General features: G+C 53.4%; 3 non-coding genes and 1 pseudogene across 3 annotated transcripts; all 4 read left to right on the forward strand.

The window, feature by feature from the left end:
- The first annotated feature begins 5,191 nt into the window (after window positions 1-5,191).
- On the forward strand, window positions 5,192-5,374 carry LOC148647610 (U2 spliceosomal RNA). Its single transcript, XR_015927126.1, has one exon. It is a non-coding gene; the product is annotated as a U2 spliceosomal RNA (small nuclear RNA).
- Window positions 5,375-11,631: 6,257 nt separating this feature from the next.
- Window positions 11,632-11,813, forward strand: LOC148647611 (U2 spliceosomal RNA). The gene has a single exon (XR_015926861.1). It is a non-coding gene; the product is annotated as a U2 spliceosomal RNA (small nuclear RNA).
- A 5,897-nt stretch (window positions 11,814-17,710) lies between these two features.
- Window positions 17,711-17,903, forward strand: LOC148647612 (U2 spliceosomal RNA). The gene has a single exon (XR_015926890.1). It is a non-coding gene; the product is annotated as a U2 spliceosomal RNA (small nuclear RNA).
- Window positions 17,904-23,974: 6,071 nt separating this feature from the next.
- On the forward strand, window positions 23,975-24,153 carry LOC148647613 (U2 spliceosomal RNA; annotated as a pseudogene).
- Window positions 24,154-24,416: the final 263 nt, after the last annotated feature.

Below are 24,416 nucleotides of genomic sequence, written 5' to 3' on the forward strand. Positions count from 1 at the left end.
GACGACGGCGGGGAAGAAGACGACGGCGGTGACGGCGGTGACGACGAGGAGGGAGAAGGAGAGCCAGCCGGAAGACGGAGGAGAACCTTACCGGAGGAGGAAGGAGGCCGGGGATCCACAAGCTACCACGGGTAGTCGCTCTGGGTTGAGCCCAGAGGGCGAAGTGGGGCTTCCGGATGGCGGCGGCGGCGATGGCGGCGGCGGGTGAGTGGACCCGCGACTCGGCGGCTGGGCACCCTCTGTCCCGTGAGGGGCAGATGCGGCGCACAGTGCGCTTCGTGGTGAAGACCACTGAAGAGAAGGAAAATTGGAAGAACAGGGACAAGTTCGAACAGGAGGTGTTGTTTCGCGCTCTGGGAGTTCAGGTGAAAGACATTACCAGTTTGCAGGACTTTGTGAACAAAGGAATCTTCGATTTAACCATGGAGTCGGATAAACTGTGTGAGGCCGTGTGGCGTAAGGCCCAATTCGGCAAGGACTATGTTCCGCTGAAGAGTTTTCTGATAGAACCGCTCTTTGCAAGGGAACTGCGGACTCTCACTGTACATGTGTTTAATACACTGCTACCAGAGAGAGACGTTGCGATGTTCCTATCAAGATTTGTAGACATTCAGGGTGCAGGAGTTAAAGAGATAGATCGGGTGGGAGTCTGGACCGGGAGGAGGAGGTATATGGTCAGGCTCAGACCGAAGCCATCGGGGGACGAGGGAGTCTTACACCCTCCCGCCTTCTTTAGAATTGGCTCAAACAGGGGTTACCTGTTCTACCCTGGCCAACCACTGACCTGTAAAAAGTGTTTGCAGTTGGGACATATTGCAGCGAACTGTCCGGGGGGACTCTGCAGGAGGTGTGGTATGGCAGGTCACGAGGCTAAAAACTGTGAACAAGTAATGACCTGCGATTTGTGTGGGTCTGCTGGACATATGTACCGTTCATGTCCCAGGAAACGGAAAAGTTTTGCGGACATTGTGAAGGTCCCCGCTGAAGACCCGAGGCTGGACTTACCGGGCCCATCGGGCGGACCTGTAATCTTCCGGGGGTCTCAGGGGAAACCTGAGGAGGGAGACAAGGGAGGTCGAGGGCAAAATGTAGAGAGGGCGGGTGGAGAGGTTTCAGAGCCTTTAAAATCCAGGTCTTGGGCAGATATGGTCCCTGAGGAGAGGCCAGAGTCCCCTAGCTGGTCCCCGGTATTGAGCAGGTCCGCTAAAAGGAAGGGAGAGAGAAGGTCAAAGGGTCCTGATTTCCGCCGGGCTCAAATTAGTACACAAAATCGGTTTCAGGCACTGCCTATAGAGACTCCAGGCAGTGACTCTGATGGAATAGAGGAGAAGGGTAGTGAGGAGATGGTTTCAAGATCTGACATAACCCCTGAATTAGCAGTGGAAAGAGAGGGCGGTGAGGGGGGGGTGGCTAGGAGACCATGTAAGAAGGCCATAGGAAGAGCTAGAGTGCAAAAGAGGGGCCCAGAGGAAAACCTAGAGGCGGAAAGTGGTGAACTAATCGCTGCTACGGCCACCCCTGCAGAAATGGAGGAGGTGGTGGTCAGTGAAGAACCCATCCCGCCTGGGCAAGGTGACCCAAATGTAAGTAGCGAGGGGAGCGAAGCTGAACCAGGAGGCAAGGTGGAGACAGAGAAATCCGGTCACTCGCAGGAATCCGAGGATCCAGTGGGTGAGATGTCTTCCTCGGGAGAGGAGAGCTCGCAGCACTCCGGAGAGGAGGAGAGTGATTCGGCGTCTGTGGAGTCAGGGAATTCAGTGGTTAGCCGGGCAGGTGAGGTGGAGGTACAAGCTCTTCACGACCCGCCATGAATTGTTTAGTTTGCACGGCTAACGTTAGGGGATTGAGGAGCCCTGTGAAGCGGGCGGGCGTCTTCGAGGATCTCGGAAGACGCCGGTTCGGCTTTTGTTTTCTCCAAGAGGTCCATTTAGGATCGCAGGAGGACATTAGAGCTTTTAAGAAAGAGTGGCAAATAGGACAGTCTTGGTGGAGTATAGGGGGCGTGCACTCTTCAGGTGTGGGGATTTTGTGTGGGTTGTCGAATTTTGTGTGTAATGATGTCCTTTCGGTTGTTCCGGGGCGGTTATTGGTTGTTGATGGGGTGTGGGATGGCTTAAAAGTATGCCTGATTGCGGTATACGGGCCGGCAGAAAGACGCCTACAGGCAGATTTTGTTAAGTCAATAGAGCCACTCCTTTATACAAATAGAACGGTAATTATGGGCGGAGATTTTAATATCGACATTAGTGACTCAAATAGGGCAGGAGCACGAGTTATGAGGGAGTTGATAGCTCACTTCAAGTTACAGGATGGGTTCGGCAACCCTGGCCCAACCTCTAAAAATTACACATGGAGCAACGGCAGGGACAGCTTTAGAAGACTGGATTACATCTTCACCACCATGCAAGGGTCGTCACGGGCTGGACAGGTAACACCAGTGTGGTTTTCTGATCATATGCTACTGTCTGTCTACCTGACCTCCGACAATTCTGGGTTTAGATCAGGCTTCTGGAGATTAAATACTAAGGTATTGTCAGAGGTTGAATACAGAAGCCAAATAACTGTGTTATTAGAGAATTTCCTCAACAGTAAGTGGAAATTTACATCTGCAGTAAACTGGTGGGAGGCGTGTAAGAGAGCAGTGCGTAGGGAATCTATTAAATTTTGCCGTGTCAGGAAAGAGCAGGAAAAGAAAGAGATAGACCAACTGCAATGCGAACTGCAGAGTCTGTATGAAGCGTTCAATCAAGGCAAGGCATTTGATGCTCAGAAGGCTGCTGAACTTAGATTTAAAATGAAAGAATGGTGGTCAACAAGAGCGAGAGATTTTTTGTTCAGGGTTAAGGGTAACCTATTAGAAAATAACGAAAAGTGTTCGGCCCTTTTCTTCAGTTCGGTGCGCTCCAGGCAAGCACGGACATTGATCGAAGGGTTAAAGCAGAAAGACGGCTCCGTTACTTCTGACCCTTCTAGTATGGTGAGTTGTGCGTCGGACTTTTATCGAGAGCTGTTTGGGGAAAAAACGGTAAACATTGCTCTGTGGGAAGAACTATTGTCAGGGATAGGGAAAAAGATAGAGCGCACTAATGGGTTGGAGGGTGACTTGTCAGAAGAGGAACTAAAAGAAGCAATGTCTGGGTTGCGGAAAGGCACGGCACTGGGTATCGATGGCCTGCCAATAGATTTTTATTTAGTGTTTTGGGAAAACTTGCAGCCCATGCTCCTGGAGGTTTTTAAGGAGATCTTGGTGTCCGGGGAACTCGCTGGGACCATGAAAATGGGAGTCCTAACTTTGGTGTATAAAAAAGGAAGTAAGGAAGATCTGGAAAACTGGAGGCCGATCCAACTGCTCTGCACCGATTATAAGATCTTGGCCAGGGTGTTGAGCAGGCGGCTGAGGAAGGTGATGCCCGACTTAGTCTGCAGAGAGCAGACATGTAGTGTCGAAGGTAGAAAACTGGTTTGGAATCTCCAGCTGGTAAGAGATACCATTGAATGGGTAGAGGAGAGGGGTCTCGAGCTTATGCTCATAAATCTGGACCAGAGCAAAGCCTTCGACAGGGTCCATCACCCCTTCCTGTGGGAGGTCCTAAAAAGTTTAGGAATCAGCGAAGGCTTTATCCGATGGATTAAGATACTATACACCAGGGTAGTTTCCAGGGTCAGTGTAAATGGGAGGTTGGGGACAGGGTTTGTGGTGAGTTGTGGTGTGAGGCAGGGGTGCCCCTTGTCCCCTCTACTCTATGTATTATACTTGGAGCCCTTCCTGCAAAGAATCCGGAGTGACCCTCGGGTGGAAGGGGTGGTTGTTCCAGGCAGTGGTGGGACACAGGCAAAAATTGCAGCCTATGCGGACGATGTAACGCTGCTCCTTACCTCAGACAGGAGCCTTCTACAAGTACTGCAGATTGCGGACAAGATGAAGGCAAGTACGGGAGCACTACTTAATAAAAGTAAGTGCACTGTGAAATATTTTGGTAAGTGGAAAGACAGACAAGATGTGGTCGGAGGCCTTACTCTAGAATCAGGTCCCATCAAGATCTTGGGGGTTAGTTTCCTGTCCAGTGGCTCTGCCATACTTAACTGGGAAAACAAGCTTTCTAAAGTAAAGCAAAAACTGGGTTTGTGGCAGAAAAGACCCTTAACGTATATAGGGAAAGTGCTGGTGGTGAAAGTGGATGTACTGCCGTTGCTCCTTCACCTGGCCTGGGTGTTCCCGCTGCCTCCCAGGTTTCGTAAAGACCTGGTGAGGGCTATCTTCCGTTTCATCTGGGGCGGAGGGTACGAATACGTCAAGCGGGTGGACATGTGCAGGCCGGTGGAAGAGGGAGGCAGAGCGGTGCCTGACTTGCCTGTAAAACTAGACTCCTTGTTTGTCTCTGGTTTGTGTAAGCTTTTATATGAGAGTTCGGACCACCTGTGCGTTTATTTTACTCGTTTGTGGTTTTCATCTGTTGTGAAGCACTTGGTGGTCTGGACAAACACTACACCAAAAGCAGAGAGATTACCGTGGCACTACAGACATGCGGTGCAATGGTTGAGGAAGCACCCAGGTGCTTAAGAAGGGTTGGTGGCTGTAAATCACAAAACATTGTACCAACTTGCAACAGCCAGAGAGGAAACAGCAGTGGTGGGTATCACAGAGGAGGAGTGGAGGCAGAATCAACCTGCTGGTCTTGAAAATAAGTTGAAAGATCTGAACTGGTTTATCATGTGGAAGAGGCTCCCGGTCAGAGAGACGCTACACCGCCATGGCCTCTCTAGACAAAATAAATGTCCACGTTCCGATTGTTGTGAGATAGAAAATTCAACATGTGGTGTGGGACTGTGGGTTTGCACGGAGGGTCTGGGACCAGTGTGGGGGGGTCCTGAAAAAGGTGAAATCTGATTTTAATGTAACAAGTCAGGTCATATTGCGAGGGATTCCAAAACCACGCAGATGGGGTCAAGGTTTTTTGTTATGTCTTTTAATCAGCTTGGTTAAATACCATCTTTGGGCTTCACGAAAGGATCTTACGGAGCATGGAGTGAGTGGAGTGCCATCTGCTGTGGTGTACAAAGTAAAGCATGAGATAATCTGTCGAGTGAAATGGGACATTTTGAGGTGGGGATTCGCTGCGGCGAAGGAGAGGTGGAAGGGGTTATTTTCACTGGTATGATTTGGTATTGCTGTTGTCGCTGTTTGCCGTTTGTGGTTTTGTAAATTTATAATAAAAAAAAATCTGTTCTTATCAGTTTAATATCTGATACGCCCCCCATCGGGGGACCACATATTAAACGGATTTTTGGAACAGGGAGCTGGATCAGGAGCTTGCTCCGTCCTCTCCACGCATCGGCCCGGTATTGCAGCGCCTCCGGGAGCGGTGCACCACCTTCTCTCAGCGGTGAAAAGACAGACGTAGCTAGCTAGCGAGCAAGCAAGCGAAGTGGACTGGAGCTCCTTCTTCTCGGGTCTCGTCCCTCGTCCATCTGTGTGTCTCTGTGTCTGTCTCTCTCTCGCCCTCTCTGTTCCCGTGCTCCCTCTGTGCGCTTTCCCGCGTCTCGACTCTCTGGGCAAGCAGGCCGGCCCCCTTTTCGGCTCCCGTGCGTTTTCCCTCCAAAAAACTTAGGTTTTTCAGCCTTTTCCCAGGGAGGCAGGCGTGGCTTGCTTGCTTGCTTGCGTGTGTGTCCGTCCCCGTCCCTGCAGGCGGGCCCCTTTCGACAGCTGGGCGTTTTCCCTCCAAAAAACTTAGTATATCCACCTTTTCTTTCTTTTTTTCGGCAGGCAGGCAGGCAGGCAGGCAGGCGTGTGTGCGTGTGCGCGCGCGCGTCCCCGTCCCTCCCTCCCGAGAGAGAGCTGCCCCTTGCCTCTGCCCGCAGGTGCTGGCGCTCGGCTTTCGCTTGCAGCCGGTTGGGCACAGCAGCTGCCGGTGGGAGGGGCCTAAGCTAAGGAGGCCGGGCGGCTGGCACCCCCTGCGGCTGCGGTCGTTGTCGGGCCGTTGACAGAAGATCAAAGAGCAGGGCCCCCGCCCGGGACTGGCAGGAAGGCAGGCAGGCAGGTAAGAGAGAGGGGGAGCAGAGTCCCGCGGCAGGCCTCTGGCTGCAGGGAGGCCGGCAGCTGCCCGGGTCCCGGGCTCCAGAGGAGTCGGCCTGCGCCACTGTGCGCCAGCGGAACGCCCGCGCGTCGGTCCGCGCCTTTGTGGGCATCGCTTCTCGGCCTTTTGGCCAAGATCGGAAAGTACGTGGCGTGCCCGCGGCTTGATGACTTGGCTGGGGGGCGTGAAGACGATGACGGAGAAGACGGCGGCGGCAGCGACGACGGCGAGGAGGGAGATCGGGAACCAACCAGTGGAAGGAGGAGCAACCCACCCGAGGAGGAAGGAGGCCGAGGATCCTAAGCCACCACGGGTAGTCGCCCTGGGTTGAGCCCAGGGGGCGAAGTGGGGCTTCCGGATGGCGGCGGCAGCGACGGCGGCGGCGGGTGAGTGGACCCGCAACTGGGCGGCTGGGCACCCTCTGTCCCGTGAGGGACAGATGCGGCGCACAGTGCGCTTTGTGGTCAAGAAGGCGGAGGATAAGGGCATCTGGATGAAGAGGGACAAATTCGAAAGGGACATTTTGTTTCAAGCACTTGGAATCAAGGTAAAGGACATTACTAGTTTGCAGGATTTCCCGATTAAAGGTATTTTTGACCTAACTATGGAGTCTCAAATTATCTGAGACTGTTTGGCAGAAGGCCCAATTTGGGAAAAACTTTTTTCCGATGAACGTGTTTCTGATGGAGCCGCTTTTTGCGAGGGAATTGCGGACACTTACTGTCCATGTATTTAATACGCTCCTACTGGAGCGAGATGTGTTGATGTTCTTAGCCAGATTCGTGGATATACAAGGGGCTGGGAGCAAGGTGGTGGATGAGGCGGGTGTCTGGACTGGGAGAAGGAGGTATCTGGTCAGGCTACGACCTAAACCGTCTGGAGAAGAGGGGGTTTTGCATCCCCCCGCCTATTTTAATATCGGGCCAAACAGGGGTTACCTTTTCTACCCAGGGCAACCCCTGACTTGTAAAAAGTGTTTACAACAGGGACACATCGCAGCGAACTGCCCGGGAGGCTTCTGTAGGAGGTGCGGCGCAGAGGGACACGAGGCGAAAGACTGCGGACAGGTACTGACATGCGACCTGTGTGGGTCAATGGATCATGTATATCGCTCGTGTCCCCGAAGGCAGAAGAGCTTTGCGGAGATTGTGAAGGCTCCTACTAAGGATCCGAAACAGGACTTACCGGGACCCTCTGGCGGTCCGGTGATTTTTTACGGGACAGTGGGGAAATCTAAGGAGGGAGACAAGGGTGGTCCAGGGCAAGTAGCAGAGGGGGCGGGCGGAACAGGTGACGGACACCCAAAATCCAGGTCCTGGGCCGATATGGTCCCAGAGGGACGACCAGAGTCCCCGAGCTGGTCCCCGGTGTTAAGTAGGTCTACAAAGAGAAAGGGAGGGAGAGGGTCGAAGGGTCCTGATTTGCGCCACGCCAGATTGAGTGTGCAAAATCGTTTCCAGGGACTGCCTATCGAGATGTTAGGCAGCGATTCGGATGGAGTGGAGGAAGAGAGTGGCAGGGAAGTGGTAGCATCCGGAAAATCGGTCGAGGCTGCTCTCGAAGGAAAGGAGAGTGCTGGGGGAACGACGGGAAAGAAAGGTAAAGAAGTGGCTGGGAAGGCGAAAGCAAGAGGGAGAAGGTCGGGGGAGGGATTTGGAGGTAGAGGGCAGTAATATTTCTGCTATTTCAGTCACCCCCGAGGAACCGGAGGAGGTGGAGGTGAGCGAGGAACCTATTCCTCCAGGACAAGGTGAGCCGGTAGTGGCTAGTGAGGGGAGTGAGATTGAGCCAGGGGGTCTAAAAGAGATAGAACAGCCTGCTCACCCGCAAGTCTCCAAGGATCCCGAGAGTGATCTATCTTCCTCGGGGGAGGGGAGCCTGCAGCACTCCGGTGAGGAGGAGAGTGATTCGGTAACAGCAGAATCAGACAATTCAGATACTAGCCAGGAAGATGGGACGAGGGTACAGACTCTTAACGACCCGCCATGAGTCGTAAGATTTGCACAATAAATGTGAGGGGTTTGAGAAACCCAGTAAAGCGGGCTGGCGTCTTCAAAGACTTAGCTAGTCACCAGTTTGGCTTTTGTTTTGTTCAGGAGGTACATCTAGGGTCCCAGAAAGATGTGTTTGAATTTAAGAAAGAATGGAAAAAAGGGGAGTCTTGGTGGAGTATAGGGGGAGTACATTCGTCAGGAATTGGGATTTTATGTGGGGTGACAAGTTTTGTGGGAGGAGAGGTTTGTGTGGTGCTTCCGGGGCGCCTATTAGTGGTGGATGGGGTGTGGGACAGCCTGAAAGTGCGCCTGATTGCGGTATATGGACCGGCAGAAAGGCGCCTTCAGGTGGATTTCATAAAGAAGATTGAGCCTCTCTTATTTACTAACAGAGCGGTGGTGTTAGGAGGAGATTTCAATGTGGATATTGGTGACACAAATAGGGCAGGGGCACGAGCCCTGAGAGAGTTGGTGAGTCGTTTCAAATTGCAGGACTGCTTAAACAACTCAGGCCCAGCCTCCAAACAGTTTACGTGGAGTAACGGCAAGGATATTTTCAGGCGACTGGATTACATCTTCACTACCATGAAGGGAGTACCTACGGTAGGACAAGTCGCGCCGGTATGGTTCTCCGACCACATGTTGCTGTCTGCCTGCTGGACCTCGGATGACCCTGGCCCCAGATCAGGTTACTGGAGGCTTAATGTAAAGGTGTTGTCCGAGGTTGAGTATAGAAGTAGGATAATTGGCCTAGTTGAGAACTTTTGTAGGCTGAGATGGAAATATCTGTCCGCGGTGAATTGGTGGGAGGCGTGTAAAAGAGGAATGTGTAAGGAATCAATTAAATATTGCCGCGACAGGAGAAGGAAAGAGAGGGAGGAAGTAGATCAGCTCCAACAGGATTTACAGACCCTCTATGAGGATTTTAATCAGGGAGGCTCCTTTGATGCACTGAGGGCAGCGGAGATCAGGCGCCAGATGAAAGAGTGGTGGTTGGCGCGAGCCAATGATTTCCTATTCAGAGTAAAAGGAAATTGGAGAGAGAAGGACGAAAAATGCTCTGCCTTGTTTTTTAGCTCGGTGCGTAACAGACAAGCCAGAACCTTGGTGGAAGGGCTAAAACAGAAAGACGGTTCTGTCACCTCTGACACAGCAGGTATGGTAAGGCGTGCTTCGGAATTTTATAGGAAACTGTTCACGGGGAATCCAGTGGACACTGCCTTGTGGGAAGAGTGGGTAGTGGGAATAGCAAAGGAAACGGACGGCATGCCTGAGCTGGAGGGAGAGTTATCAGGTGAGGAACTAAAGGAAGCGATGGCGGGGATGCGGAGGGGTACGGCGCCAGGAATTGATGGTTTGCCCATTGATTTTTATGTGGTGTTTTGGGATAAACTGCAGCCTATGCTGCTAGAAGTCTTGAACGAGATTTTAGAGTCTGGGGAATTACCGGGAACTATGAAAACTGGAGTTCTGTCATTGATCTATAAGAAAGGAAATAAAGAGGACCTGGAAAACTGGAGGCCTATTCAACTACTCTGCACAGACTATAAGATCTTGGCCAGGGTGTTGAGCAGACGGCTGAGGAAGGTGATGCTGGGCATAGTGTGTAAGGACCAGACGTGCAGCGTAGAAGGCAGGAAACTAGTCTGGAATCTCCAGCTAGCAAGAGACATTATAGAATGGGTAGAGGAAAGGGGCCTGGAGCTAATACTGGTAAATCTGGATCAAAGTAAAGCCTTTGACAGAGTATGTCATCCCATCCTCTGGGAGGTGTTAAAGAGATTGGGGATTGGTGGGAATTTTATCCGCTGGATTAGGATTTTATACAACGGGGTCATCTCCAGGGTTTGTGTGAATGGAAGGTTGGGGATGGGTTTTGCGGTGAGTCGTGGAGTGAGGCAGGGGTGTCCCTTGTCCCCTTTACTCTACGTTCTTTACCTGGAGCCCTTTTTACAACAAATACGGAGCGACCCCTGGGTAGAGGGTGTACTAGTCTCGGGTAGCGGAGGAGCACAGGCAAAGTTGATGGCTTACGCGGACGACGTAACTTTGTTCCTTACCACTGACAGGGCTCTCTGTCGGGTTTTGCAGATAGCGGACATCATGGCGGCAGGAACGGGTGCTCTGCTAAATCGTAGCAAGTGCACCGTTAAATATTTTGGCAGATGGAAAAACAGGCAGGATGTGGTGGGAGGCCTCAAATTAGAAACAGGGCCCGTTAAGATCTTGGGGGTCTGTTTTCAGGCCGGTGACTCTGCCACAATTAACTGGAAGAGTAAGATCGCAAAGGTTAATCAGAAGTTAGGTTTGTGGCAGAGTAGACATTTGACACTCATAGGGAAAGTTCTAGTAGTGAAGGTGGATATATTGCCGTTGCTCATCCATCTGGCTTGTGTTTTTCCGCTGCCTCCCAGGTTTCGTAGAGACCTGGTGAGGGCCATCTTCCGCTTCATTTGGGGTGGAGGATACGAGTACATCAGGAGGGCGGATATGCACAGGCCAGTGGAGGAAGGAGGTAGGGCAGTGCCGGATCTGCCGGTGAAACTGGACTCACTCTTCATCTCAGGGCTGTGCAGACTTCTGCATGAGAGTCCGGACCACCTGTGTGTCCCTTTTGCACACTTGTGGTTTGCCTCTGCAGTGAAGCATCTAGTGGTTTGGACAAACAACGCCCAAAGCCGAAAAATTACCATGGCATTACAAGCACGCTGTACAATGGTTAAAAAAGCACCCTGGTGTCAAGGAAGGTACAGTATTGTTGAACCATAAGGTACTATACCATCTGGTTACAGCAAAAGAGGAGTCGGCGATCGTGGGAGTTTCAGAGGATGTATGGAGGCAAACGCAATCGGTGGGGTTGGAGAATAAGTTAAAGGACCTCAATTGGTTGGTGGTATGGGACAGACTCCCAGTTAGAGAGACTTTATACAGACACGGTCTCTCCAGACAGGACAAGTGCCCACGCACTGACTGTCAAGAAACAGAGTCAATCACACATGTCTTATGGGATTGCAGGTTTGCACGGAGGGTATGGGACCAGTGTGGGGGTTTCCTAACGCAGGTGAAATCGGATTTTGTGGTGTCCAGACAAGTTATATTGCGGGGAATCCCAAAGACACGCAGATGGGGGTGCAATTTTTTGTTATGGTTTGTAATTAGTTTTGTAAAATTCCATCTTTGGACTTCTCGCAAAGACCTCACTGAGCGCGGGGTCAGCGGAGCACCAGCAGCGGTTGTTCATAAAGTGAAATATGATATAGCATGTCGGGTAAAATGGGACATTTTGAGGTGGGGTTTCGCTGCGGCCAAAGAGAGGTGGAAGGGGTTATTTTCATTGGTGTGATATTATCAGGGTGTTAGAGTTTGTATAAGTAAAAGTTGGTATTTTTTGTTTGGGTAATTGTTTGGGTGTTTTCGGAGGTAGGGGCGGGCTTTGGATTTACATTTGAGGTGGGTTTAGGGAAATTGTTTTGGGTTGGTTTTTGAATGTCGTTTCTGGTTTTTGTTGAGTAATATATGTGGGATGGTTTTGTGTGTTGTGTGATGGGTAATTTTTGCTGTTGATGTTTTTTATGTTTCTAATAAAAAAAAATCTGTTCTTATCAGTTTAATATCTGATACGTCCCCCATCGGGGGACCACATATTAAACGGATTTTTGGAACAGGGAGCTGGATCAGGAGCTTGCTCCGTCCTCTCCACGCATCGGCCCGGTATTGCAGCGCCTCCGGGAGCGGTGCACCACCTTCTCTCAGCGGTGAAAAGACAGACGTAGGTAGCTAGCTAGCGAGCGAGCAAGCAAGCGAAGTGGACTGGAGCTCCTTCTTCTCGGGTCTCGTCTCTCGTCCCTCGTCCATCTGTGTGTCTCTGTGTCTGTCTCTCTCTCGCCCTCTCCGTTCCCGTGCTCCCTCTGTGCGCTTTCCCGCGTCTCGACTCTCTGGGCAAGCAGGCCGGCCCCCTTTTCGGCTCCCGTGCGTTTTCCCTCCAAAAAACTTTCAGCCTTTTCCCAGGGAGGCAGGCGTGGCTTGCTTGCTTGCTTGCTTGTGTGTGTCCGTCCCCGTCCCTGCAGGCGGGCCCCTTTCGACAGCTGGGCGTTTTCCCTCCAAAAAACTTAGTATATCCCCCTTTTCTTTCTTTTTTTTCGGCAGGCAGGCAGGCGTGTGTGCGTGCGTGCGCGCGCGCGTCCCCGTCCCTCCCTCCCGAACGAGAGCTGCCCCTTGCCTCTGCCCGCAGGTGCTGGCGCTCGGCTTTCGCTTGCAGCCGGTTGGGCACAGCAGCTGCCGGTGGGAGGGGCCTAAGCTAAGGAGGCCGGGCGGCTGGCGCCCCCTGCGGCTACGGTCGTTGTCGGGCCGTTGACAGAAGATCAAAGAGCAGGGCCCCCGCCCGGGACTGGCAGGAAGGCAGGCAGGCAGGCAGGCAAGAGAGAGGGGGAGCAGAGTCCCGCGGCAGGCCTCTGGCTGCAGGGAGGCCGGTAGCTGCGCTTGTCCCGGGCTCCAGCGGAGTCGGCCTGCGCCACTGTGCGCCAGCGGAACGCCCGCGCGTCGGTCCGCGCCTTTGTGGGCATCGCTTCTCGGCCTTTTGACTAAGGTCAGAGGTCGAGGGAGAGAAGGGATTGAGAAGACATTTTCCACGAGGACACGCTTTTGGATTGCATCGTTTTGGACCCCGGACTGGCTTTTGGATTGCGTTTTGGATTTTGGACTTTTGGACTTGTTTTTTTCACTTGGGTTTTTTGGTGCGTGGGCTGCTTGGCAGCCGAAAGGCTGCCTTTTCGTCATGGCTGCGGATCCCGGGGAGGCGAGGAAGGCCGGGATGAACCCCAGCATCAAGTGGACCATCCGCTTTCACTGGAGGGCGGAGACGGAGCCTCAGGGGAGAGAGCCTTTTGAAGACGAGGTACTGTTCGGGATCCTGGGTTTTAAGGCAAGTGAAATCTTATGTCTACAAGGGAACCGGGCGCAGAAGTTTATGGATGTTACCTTCAGGACCGCCGCACTCCACAAGAGGGCAGCGGAGAGATATGCACAGGCGAAGGCGGAAGGGAAAATGCGTGAGTATGAGTGCGGGGGCCTGCTCGGCGATGGCAAAAGGTGGGTGGTTCTCCACATGTTTGACCCCTTTGTGACGGATCAGGATGTGACGACCTTCCTACGTCGGTATGTGGAAGTGCGGACCCTCCCGGGTGCCGTCAGCGATACCCGCACGGTTTGGACTGGGAAGAGGAAATATCAGGTCAAACTTCGGAGGGATGATAGGACAGTGGACGGCTTCATCCACCCCCCGGGCACTTTTGCCATTGGATCAGGTAGGGGGTACCTTTACTATTGGGACCAACCGGAGTTTTGTAGGAAATGCCGAGGTTTTGGACACCGTGAGGGGACGTGCACTGCCGGAGAGTGCGGGAAGTGTCGTGGTACGGGCCACTCCACACGGGAATGCCCGGTAAAGGAGTGTTCCCTGTGTGGGAACACGGGACACTTGTTCCAGCAGTGTACTCAGAGGGGCAGGGATCTGGAGAGGGAAATCCATGAATGGGTACAACGGCCAGAGGAGGCCGAGGAGGAGGAAGAGCAACCGGAAGGCAGCAAGGTCGACAAGAAAGGGGGGAAGCAGCGGGAGAAGAGGCAGGCGGAGGAAGGGAGGCAGGAAGAAGGACAAGGAGGGCAAGCGGGAGAAGAAGAGGCACAACCGGGGACTTCACGGGAGGCGAGGAACACCTGGGCAGATGTGGTGAAGGGGACACGAATCCCAGTGGTGGAGGAAACACCTGCAGCGTCGGGACTGATGGGAGAGGAGGTGGGGGCAACAACTCTCACCCCCCTAACGCCGAATAAGCAAAAGCGCTTATGGGCTGGGAGAAGGAAGAAGGAGATCAAGGAAAAGAAGAAGAAGACGGACGAAGGAGGAGAAGAAGGAGAGAACCAAGAGGAGATGGCAGGTTCGGGGAAGATGGAGGAAGAAATGCCTCAGTCAACTTCGAGCGATTCTGAGCTCGAAGACACCGAGGGCTCTCTGCCTCCTGGGCAGGGGTCCGGACCAGCACCCTGCCACAACTACTCGGTGGCGCAGGACATGACGGACGAAGGCAGCCCGATAGTTGACTGCCAGCCCGGCATGCTTACCCCCGAACAAGCGTACCCATACAGCCCCCTGGGGCCAATTCCCTTCATGGATACCTCGGACAGCGAAACCTCGGTAAGTTCAGCAGGGGCAGCGAGCTCACCTGAGCTCAGCCAGGGAGAGGCAATGGAGAGTGACAGACCCCTCTTGGACCCACCATGACCCTCGTGGTGGCGACAGCCAATGTGAGGGGGTTGGGGAAGACGGACAAGAGGACGGCAGTATTTTCATACCTAGCGCAGAAGAACTTGGATTTGTGTTTCCTTCAGGAAGTTCATCTCAAGGACCTCGACGACGCGAGGACCCTGCAGAAGGCGTGGAGGAAGGGTCCTTCGTGGTGGAGCGTCGGAGGGGTGAACTCCTCTGGGGTAGGCATATTGTGCGGTTCGTCAGGTCTCGACGCTCAGACGGTCAGTTCGGTGATCCCTGGACGTCTGCTGGTGGTGGATGGAACCTGGAAGGGAATACGTTTGAGAATCATCAATGTGTACGCCCCAGCAGACCGACGCCAGCAGGGCCCCTTTCTGAAGGAGTTAGAAGCCCTGCTGTATACGAACAGGGAACTGATTGTCGGGGGTGACTTCAACATTGACCTGGGGGACACGCACGGTGAAGGAGTTCGCCTACTGAGGTCCTTGATGGCGGATTTTAACCTGCGGGACGAGTTTGTCGACGTTGCACACCACACGTGGGACAATGGAAGAGGGATCTTCCGACGACTGGATTACATCTTCTCTACTGCAAAGTGGAAGACCCTAAGCAGGCAGGTAAACCCCACCTGGTTCTCGGACCACCAACTGTTGACAATCTCTTTCGGTGTTAAGGACCCCGGTTTCCAGGCTAGCTACTGGAAACTAAATAAACAAGTACTATTAGAGGCGAGATACCGAAGGAGAATGGAGGCGGCGCTGAGAGACTTTGCGAAGAGGAGGGAGTCTTTCAGCTCCGCGGTGCACTGGTGGGAGTACTGCAAGCAAACCATCGCGGCGATCACCAGGAAGTACTGTAGGATCCGACGCAGCTTGGAGGAACGCCAGTGCACCAAATTACAGGAAGAACTCGACGACCTGTACGGTCGTCTGAACCAGGGGGGCGCCTTCAATGGCGAACGAGTCACTTACATCAGGAGCCTGCTTAGGGACGTGTGGCTGCAGCGAGCAAAAGGCTTCCTCTTCAGGTTGCGGGGAGTCTGGAGGGAAGGGGAAGAACGTTGCTCGCCCCAGTTCTTCGGCGCCGTACGGAGACAGCAAGAACGAAGTCGCTTTGAGAGTATCCGGCGCGAGGACAGGACTGCAGCTACAGGCATACCCGGGATGCTGAGGTGCGCCACAGGGTTTTATGAAGCTTTGTTTCGAGAAAAGGAGATTGACTCCAGCATCAGGGATAGGCTCCTGGAGCGTGTGGAGAAAGCGGTGGAGGAACCTGCCGCTCTGACCGGACCAGTGTCAGGGGCAGAACTCAAGAATGCAATGCTTGGCCTGAAGAAGGGCACTGTCCCTGGCATTGACGGGTTACCAATAGAGTTTTTCCGCACCTTTTGGGACCAATTGGAGCCATTCCTGGTGCAAGTCTTCAATGAGGCCCTGGACAGAGATGGACTGGGCCCGACGATGAAACCGGAGTTGTCTCCTTGATCTTCAAGGGGGGAGACAAAGCGGACCTGGGCAATTGGAGGCCGATCCAGCTCCTGTGCACTGATTATAAGATCTTGGCCAGGGTGCTGGGCGGCCGTCTGAGGACGGTAATGTCTGAGCTGGTCAAGGCGGACCAGACATGTGGCGTGGCAGGCCGGAAGATGAGCTGGAATCTACAGTTGACCAGGGATGTCATCTCCTGGGTGGAGGACAGAGGCCTGCCGCTCATGCTGGTAAGCCTGGATCAAGCAAAGGCATTCGACCGGGTCCATCACGAGACCCTGTGGGCACTCCTGCAGAGGAAGGGCCTACCCGACAGGTTCGTCGGGTGGATCAAGACTTTGTATAGCGGTGCAGAATCCCGGGTATGCATCAACGGAGCAGTAGGGAGGAGTATACCGGTAAAGTGTGGTGTGCGACAGGGCTGTCCTCTTTCACCCCTGCTGTACGTGGTCTATTTAGAGCTCCTACTGGACCAGCTGAGGAGAGACTCCGGTGTAGAAGGCATCAGAGTGCCAGGTGGTGGGGGGCAGGAAGCGAAGATCGCCGCCTATGCTGATGACATCACGCTCTTCCTGGGCTCAGACAGAAGCTTGGGGAGAGCGTTGGCCATAGTGGACGAATTCTCCAGAGGCACTGGCGCCCAGCTGAATCGTGCCAAAAGCCTAGTGAGGATGTTTGGAACCTGGTCATACGAACCAGAGGTTGTCGGTGGGCTAACAACGACGACGGGGCCGGTGAAGATCCTGGGGGTCCTTTTTCACAATGAGGACCCCTCAAGCCTGAACTGGGAGGCCAGGTTCCGGAAGATCCATCAGAAGCTAGGCCTTTGGCAGAAGAGGTCATTGACTTGGACTGGGAAGGCGCTAGTGCTGAAAGTGGAGATCCTGCCCCTGCTGCTCCACCTGGCGGTAGTGTACCCCCTACCTGCGAGGAAGAGGAAAGACCTAGTAAGAGCCGTATTTTCCTTCATCTGGGGGCACTCATACGAGCGCATTCGCCGACAGGACATGTACAGGCCCATCACGGACGGTGGCAGAGGGATTCCGGATCTCCCAGCGAAGCTGGATTGTGTCTACATCGCCAGCTTGTGCGTTACTCTGCACGATAACCCGCCCCACCTGTGCAGCCGGTTTGTAAGCCTCTGGTTTGCAGCGAGCATGCGACACCTAGCCGCCTGGACGAACACGACCCCGAAGGCAGAGCGACTCCCGCCGCACTACCGCCATGCAGTGCAGTGGCTGCGGACACACCCAGAGGTACGGGACGGCACTACTACGTTGAACCATCGCCTGTTATACAAGACAGTTATGACATCGGAGAAGCCGGCAATCCTGGGTGTGTCCAGTGAGACCTGGCAGCAGGCCCAACCAAAGGGCCTGGATAATCGGATGAAGGATCTGAACTGGCTCTGTATATGGGGTCGAATGGCGGTTAGGGCAGTTATGCATGCTCATGGACTATCAAAAAAGAGCCAGTGTCCGAGGCAAGGCTGCACAGGGACTGAAACGGTAAGCCATGTTTTTTGGGAGTGCGGGTTTGTGCAGAGGGTATGGAGCTCCGGCCGACACCTCTTCGCACAAGCAGGTCTGGATCTACCTTTGTCACTGAACGTGGTGATGAGAGGAGTGCCCGGTTCCCGAAGACGGACGACTGCCTTCTTGTTCCTGATCAGCCTCACAAAACTATGTGTGGGAGGCCCGAACTGAACTTATTAGGCATGGAGTGGAAGGGACGGCTGCTGCCATTTTAAAGAAGGTGAAGGCGGATGTCCTCCGCAGGATACGATGGGACATTAAACGCTGGGGTTTTGCGGCCGCAAAAGAGAGATGGAAGGACTTGCTCACGTGGTGCTAATGGTGGAGGGTAGGATAATTCTTTAAACTGTGTTTCCTTTTGTACTGTTTTATAATAAAACATAAAAAAAAAATCTGTTCTTATCAGTTTAATATCTGATACGTCCCCCATCGGGGGACCACATATTAAACGGATTTTTGGAACAGGGAGCTGGATCAGGAGCTTGCTCCGTCCTCTCCACGCATCGGCCCGGTATTGCAGCGCCTCCGGGAGCGGTGCACCACCTTCTCTCAGCGGTGAAAAGACAGACGTAGCAAGCAAGCAAGCGAGCGAGCAAGCAAGCGAGGTGGACTGGAGCTCCTTCTTCTCGGGTCTCGTCTCTCGTCCATCTGTGTGTCTCTCTCTCCCCCCCCCCCTCCCCGTCTCCGTTCCCGTGCTCCCTCTGTGCACTTTCCCGCGTCTCGACTCTCTGGGCAAGCAGGCCGGCCCCCTTTTCGGCTCCCGTGCGTTTTCCCTCCAAAAAACTTAGTTTTTTCAGCCTTTTCCCAGGGAGGCAGGCGTGGCTTTTGTGTGTGTGTGTGTGTGTGTGTGTGTGTGTGTGTGTGTGTGTGTGTGTGTGTGTGTGTGTGTGTGTGTGTGTGTGTGTGTGTGTGTGTGTGTGTCCCCGTCCTCGCAGGCGGGCCCCTTTCGACAGCCGGGGCGGTTTCCCTCCAAAAAACTTAGTATATACACCTTTTCTTCCTTTTTTTCCGGCAGGCAGGCAGGCGCGCTCGTCTGTCTGTGTGTGTGTGTGTGTGTCCCCGTCCCTCCCGAGAGAGCGCTGCCCCTTGCCTCTGCCCACAGGTGCCGACGGTCCGCTTTCGCTTGCAGCTCGCTCGGCACAGCTGCTGCTGGTGGGAGGGGCCTAAGCTAAGGAGGCCGGCCGGCTGGCGCCCCCCTGCAGCTGCGGTCGTTGTCGGGCCGTTGACAGGAGATCCAAGAGCAGGGCCCCCGCCCGGGACTGGCGGGCAGGCAGGCGAGCAAGCAGGCAGGCAAGAGAGGGGGAGAGCGGAGTCCGGGCGGCCAGCAGCCGCGTGCGGACCGGGCTCCCGAGGCGTCGGCCTGCGCCGCTGCGCGACAGCCGGACGCCCGCGCGCCCGCCCAAGGCCGGCGTCAGGCATCGCTTCTCGGCCTTTTGGCCTAAGATCTTGTAGTGTGTGGCTTGACCGCAGCTGCAAGACTTTTGTCAGAGGACGAGATGGGCGGTGGAGGAGCGGCTGGAGAGCGGAGAAGAGAGCGGATACCTTTTTTCGTGGATTGGAGTCGGCCAGGAGAGGATTTGGAGCGGAGTTGGTGGCGGAGCGGGTTTCTGTGGCTGGAGCGGAGGGAGCGGAAGGAGCAGCGAGCGGCGGTGGGCCCCGGGCCGGGCCACCTTCGGGATGGCCGAGGCGCCGGCCTCCTCCGGGAGGCATAGAAAAGAGCCAAGCCTGAAGTGGACAATACGCTTTTGTTGGAAGGCGAGCTGCGACATGACCGGGAGGGATATGTTTGTGGAGCGGATTCTGATGGACACTTTGAAGGTAGGAAACTACGAAGTTCAATGTGTTCAGGGGAATTGGATTGAAAAGTACTTCAATGTTTCGTTTGTGGACGAGAAGACTTACAAGAAAGTATCGGCAGATTGTGTTGAAAAACAGGACGGGAGATGGATGCAGGCTTTTGAGTGCAAAGGACTGGCCTCAGATAATACGTGTTGGATAATTCTGCATATGTATGACCCGTACCTTTCAGATGATGTCACAGCCTTTCTTGAAATGCACACCGAGTCGGTTGATGGTCTTAAGAGGATTAACGATAAAAACGGTTACTGGACAGGGAGGAGGCAGTACCAGGTGACCCTGAAAGCCAACAGGGATCATGAAGGGGGCTATTCACATCCCCCGGCGTTGTTTGCACTAGGGGGAACCCGGGGCTACATGTTCTATCGGAATCAGCCTCCTTTCTGCAGGAGATGCCACGAGGTAGGCCATCTAGAAACGGATTGCAGAACAACTCGGTGCACGAGATGTGGTGAGGACGGGCATACGAAGAGGTTTTGCAGAAAAAAGGTATGTTCACTGTGTGGGGAGGACGACCATCTCTATAAGGTTTGCCGGAATAGGGACCTTGCATATGTGGCTGCGAAGAAGGGCCCGGCCTCGGGGATAGTAGTGGACGGGGAGTCAGAGGAGGAAGAGGAAACAGGTTCTGGATGGGAGCTGGGGCGCAGGGAGGCGCGGAAGCAAAGAAGGAAGAACCGCAGACAGGGTATGGTGACTCAGGATGTAAGAGGAGGTGAAGTACAGACCAGGAATACAGAGGTGCAGGAGAAAGAGGCACCTCAGGGTGCACCTTCAGCAGGAGTGGTGGAGGAGTCACTGGAAGAGCACGTGGAGGTGCAGGTAGAGGGGCAAGCGGAGGGAATAGAGGAAGAATCTGGCAGAATGGAGGAGGCGGAGGCAATCGAGGTGCGTGTGGATGGAGAGGAGGGGGATATGAATAGGGAGAAAGCTCACCCCAAAAGACAGCGGGTGGAAGGTGAGGAACTTGCCAGCGCTGAAGGTAAGAAGCCAAAAATAAAAGAAGGGGCACCAGCAGGAGAGGGGAGCGGAGGCAGTGACCCTGACGGGACCCCCCCTTCGGAAAGTCCAAGGCCAGAACCGGAAGATCAAGCTGGCCTTGAGGGGACGGAAGGTTCCCTGCCACCAGGACAGCAGGTGAGGCCATCGCAGTCGTATGGCATGATTTCTGTGTTAAACAGGCCTGGGGAGGACGGGAGCCCTATGGCCTCGTGTCTACCAGACACGCCAGGAAGAACGGAAGAAGAGATGGAGCAGGAGGATGGGGCGGGGGCAGCCTACCATGGGTCGGGGACGTCTGACAGTCCTGGCTATGGCTTTGGGTCCATCAGCTCGTCGTCGGAGTCGGATGGAATGGACGGTGAGAGCTTTGTCGGTCCATCATGACGTTTACCATCGCTACTATTAACGTGCGTGGGTTGAAAAACAGAGAAAAGAGGTTGGCTGTCTTTTCGGAGATAGCTGAAAGAAGGATAGACATTTGTTTTCTCCAAGAGGTGCACTTGGCGGGGAATAAGGATGTGGACCAATTCCAGAAAGAATGGAAAAAAGGAAAATCATGGTGGAGTGTAGGAGGGGTCCACTCGTCAGGGATAGGTGTCCTTTGTGGCTCCCCCGAATTTATTGCGAGTGACACCAGTACAATTGTCCCTGGCAGACTTTTGGTGGTGGATGGTAGGTGGAGAGACATGGCGTTGAGGTTGGTGAGCGTGTATGTGCCCGCAGACAGAAGGCTGCAGAGCGAGTTCCTGAAAGATCTAGAGCCTTGTCTCTACACGAATAGGGGTTTGATAGTGGGAGGGGATTTTAATATAGATTTGATGGATGCACAGGGTGGTGGGGTCAGCTCACTTTTACAAATCACCAGGGGGTTTAAATTAAAAGATGGTTTTCAGGGGCTTAAACACTATACATGGAGTAATCAACGAGGTATGCAGAGGCGTCTGGATTATATTTTTCATGGCCTGAGGTTGGAGATCCAGAATAGATCTATAACGCCTACATGGTTTTCGGACCATGTGTTGTTGGTGCTGACCTTTAAAGTAAAAAAAAATGGCTTTAAAGCTGTGTTCTGGAAACTCAATAAAACGGTTCTAGATGACAGAGAATACCAGGTCAAGATTGTACGCCTATTAGGTCATCTTGTAGGAAGGCGGAGAAAGTTTAAGACCGCAGTTGGGTGGTGGGAGAGCTGTAAGAGGGTCATAGCCAAAGTCACCATTGATTTCTGTGCGGCCCTGACGGCGAGCAGAGCGGGAAGAACTGACCAGGCTGCAGCAGGAGCTGAATCGGATGTATATGGAGGCTAACCGGAGCGGGGAGTTCGATCTGAGGGGCTCTATCAGAGTACGTACACTGCTGAGGGAAAAATGGTTGAGGCGGGCCAAAGATTATTTGTTTCGTCTGAGGGGCACCCAGTTAGAGAATGACGAGCAGTGCTCTGCCCAGTTTTTCGGTCGCGTAAAGGAACAACAGGAAAAGATCTATATAGAGAAACTGGTGAGGAGGGATGGGGTGGTGACTGAAGACATTACCGGCCTGATAGAGTGCGCCTCAGACTACTACAAGGCTCTTTTTTCTGAGAAGAAAGTGGACGAGCAGGTGCGTAGAAGATTGATGGCAGAGGTGCGTATCAGGAATTGGGAGGAGAAAGATCTGGACCAACCTTTAACATCTGAAGAAATAAAGGCGGCCATGTTGGGTCTGCGGAAGGGCACCGTTCCAGGTATCGATGGTCTGCCCGTCGAGTTTTACATTGCTTTTTGGGAGCAGTTAGAGCCTGCTTTGTTGATGGTTTTTAAGGAGATTTTAGAACTGGGTGAGCTGAGCCCCTCAATGAAGACGGGCATATTGACCCTAATTTATAAAAAGAAGGGTGATAAGACCAATCTTGATAATTGGAGACCCCTACAGCTATTGTGCACGGATTATAAGATTCTGGCTAGAGTTTTAAGCAGGAGACTAAGGAACATCATGGCGTACCTGGTGCGGGAAGACCAAACGTGTGCAGTGGCTGGAAGGCGGATGGACTGGAATCTGCAGCTGGTAAGAGACGTCACCGAATGGGTGAGTGACCGAAGACTGCCCTTAATGCTCGTGAATCTGGATCAAAACAAGGCCTTTGATAGGGTCCACCACGGGGCTCTGTGGGAGATCCTGGTGAGAATGGGGGTGAGTGTGAGGTTCATTGAGTGGATCCGTACCCTGTACAGGACAGTGGAGACATGTGTCAGTATCAACGGGTGGGTAGGAGGTGGAATTCCGGTTACGTGTGGGGTACGGCAGGGGTGCCCTCTGTCTCCTTTGCTCTACGTCCTTTACATAGAGCCGTTCCTGGAGCGTATACGGTTGGACCAACAGGTAGAAGGAGTGATAGTTCCAGGAAGTAATGGGAGGCAGGTTAAGGTGATTGCCTATGCCGACGATATCACCCTGTTTTTAAGCTCAGACAACAGTCTGGCCAGGGTGCTCAGTATAGCACAAGAATTCGAAGACGGTCTGGGAGGTACACTGAACAGGAAAAAGAGCTCTATCAAGTACTGCGGCACTTGGAGAAGCAGGAGCGACACGTTTGGGGGTCTGATGGTGGTGCAGGAACCCATTAAGATCCTGGGAGTGCTGTTTCACCCCGAAGAAGCTGCTCCCCTTAATTGGGTAGCCAAGATGAGAAAGGTGACACAAAAGTTGGGGCTATGGCAAAACAGATCCCTGTCCTTTTTCGGAAAGGTGGTGGTGTTAAAGGCGGAGGTCATGCCTTTGCTGATCCATCTGGCGGTAGTTTATCCCCTGCCGGCCAGAATGCGTAAAGAGCTGGTTTGTGCCGTGTTCACCTTTGTGTGGGGCGGTAAGTACGAATACATAAGACGATCGGACATGTACAGGGCGGTGGAAGATGGGGGAAGAGGAGTCCCGGATATTCCCCTGAAGCTGGACTGCATTTTTGTCGCCAGCCTCTGTGTGATGCTGCGTGGAGATCCGGTGCACTTTTGTTTTTTCTTCGTTAGGTTGTGGTTCTCCCACGCAATGAAACATCTGGTGAGATGGACGAACCTGACGCCCAAGGACGAGAAGTTGCCTCTGCACTACAGGCATGCAGTGCACTGGCTTAAAGTGCAACCGACGGTGAAGAAAGATCTTACCACACTGGATCATAGATTGATGTACCGGATGCTGAGACAGGATTGCAGGCCTTGCGGTACTGGGGGTGCCCCGAGAAGTCTGGATACGAACACAGGCAAAGCCTCTGGACAACAGACTGCGTGATTTAAACTGGTTGTGCGTGTGGGACAGATTGGCCATGAGAGAAAAGTTATACAGACACGGCTTAACAAAACAGAAGAATTGTCCTCGGCAGCAGTGAGGCATGCATTTTGGGAGTGTGAATTTGTGCAGCAGGTGTGGGGGGAGTGTGCACGTTGGGTGTCTTCATTTTTCATGACAGAAAGGTTAAATTATTCAATGGTGCTAAGAGGGGTGACGGGTATTAGGAAACAGAATGAAAGGTTTCTGGTGTGGCTGCTGATTAGTTTAGTGAAAGCGTATGTGTGGCAAGATAGGAATGAATTGGTGAAGCATGGTGTGCATGGATCAGTGGGTGCTGTGGTGTGGAGGGTGAGGAATGATATAGGGAATAGAGTGAAGTGGGATGTGCGAAAGTGGGGATTTGCGGCGGCGAAAGAGCGATGGAAAGAACTGTTTGTGTTAGGGAACTGAGTTAGGTGTAGGGCTGCGAGAGTGAGGTGTGAGTGAGTTCTGATTGATTAGTTTTATAAAAAATAAAAAAAATCTGTTCTTATCAGTTTAATATCTGATACGTCCCCCATTGGGGGACCACATATTAAACGGATTTTTGGAACAGGGAGCTGGATCAGGAGCTTGCTCCGTCCTCTCCACGCATCGGCCCGGTATTGCAGCGCCTCCGGGAGCGGTGCACCACCTTCTCTCAGCGGTGAAAAGACAGACGTAGCTAGCTAGCGAGCAAGCAAGCGAAGTGGACTGGAGCTCCTTCTTCTCGGGTCTCGTCTCTCGTCCATCTGTGTGTCTCTGTGTCCGTCTCTCTCTCGCCCTCTCTGTTCCCGTGCTCCCTCTGTGCGCTTTCTCGTGCCTCGACTCTCTCGGCAAGCAGGCCGGCCCCCTTTTCGGCTCCCGTGCGTTTTCCCTCCAAAAAACTTAGGTTTTTCAGCCTTTTCCCAGGGAGGCAG

Source organism: Lepisosteus platostomus, chromosome 15 (genome assembly GCF_059453375.1).
Source record: "Lepisosteus platostomus isolate fLepPlt1 chromosome 15, fLepPlt1.hap1, whole genome shotgun sequence".
NCBI lineage: Eukaryota > Metazoa > Chordata > Actinopteri > Semionotiformes > Lepisosteidae > Lepisosteus > Lepisosteus platostomus.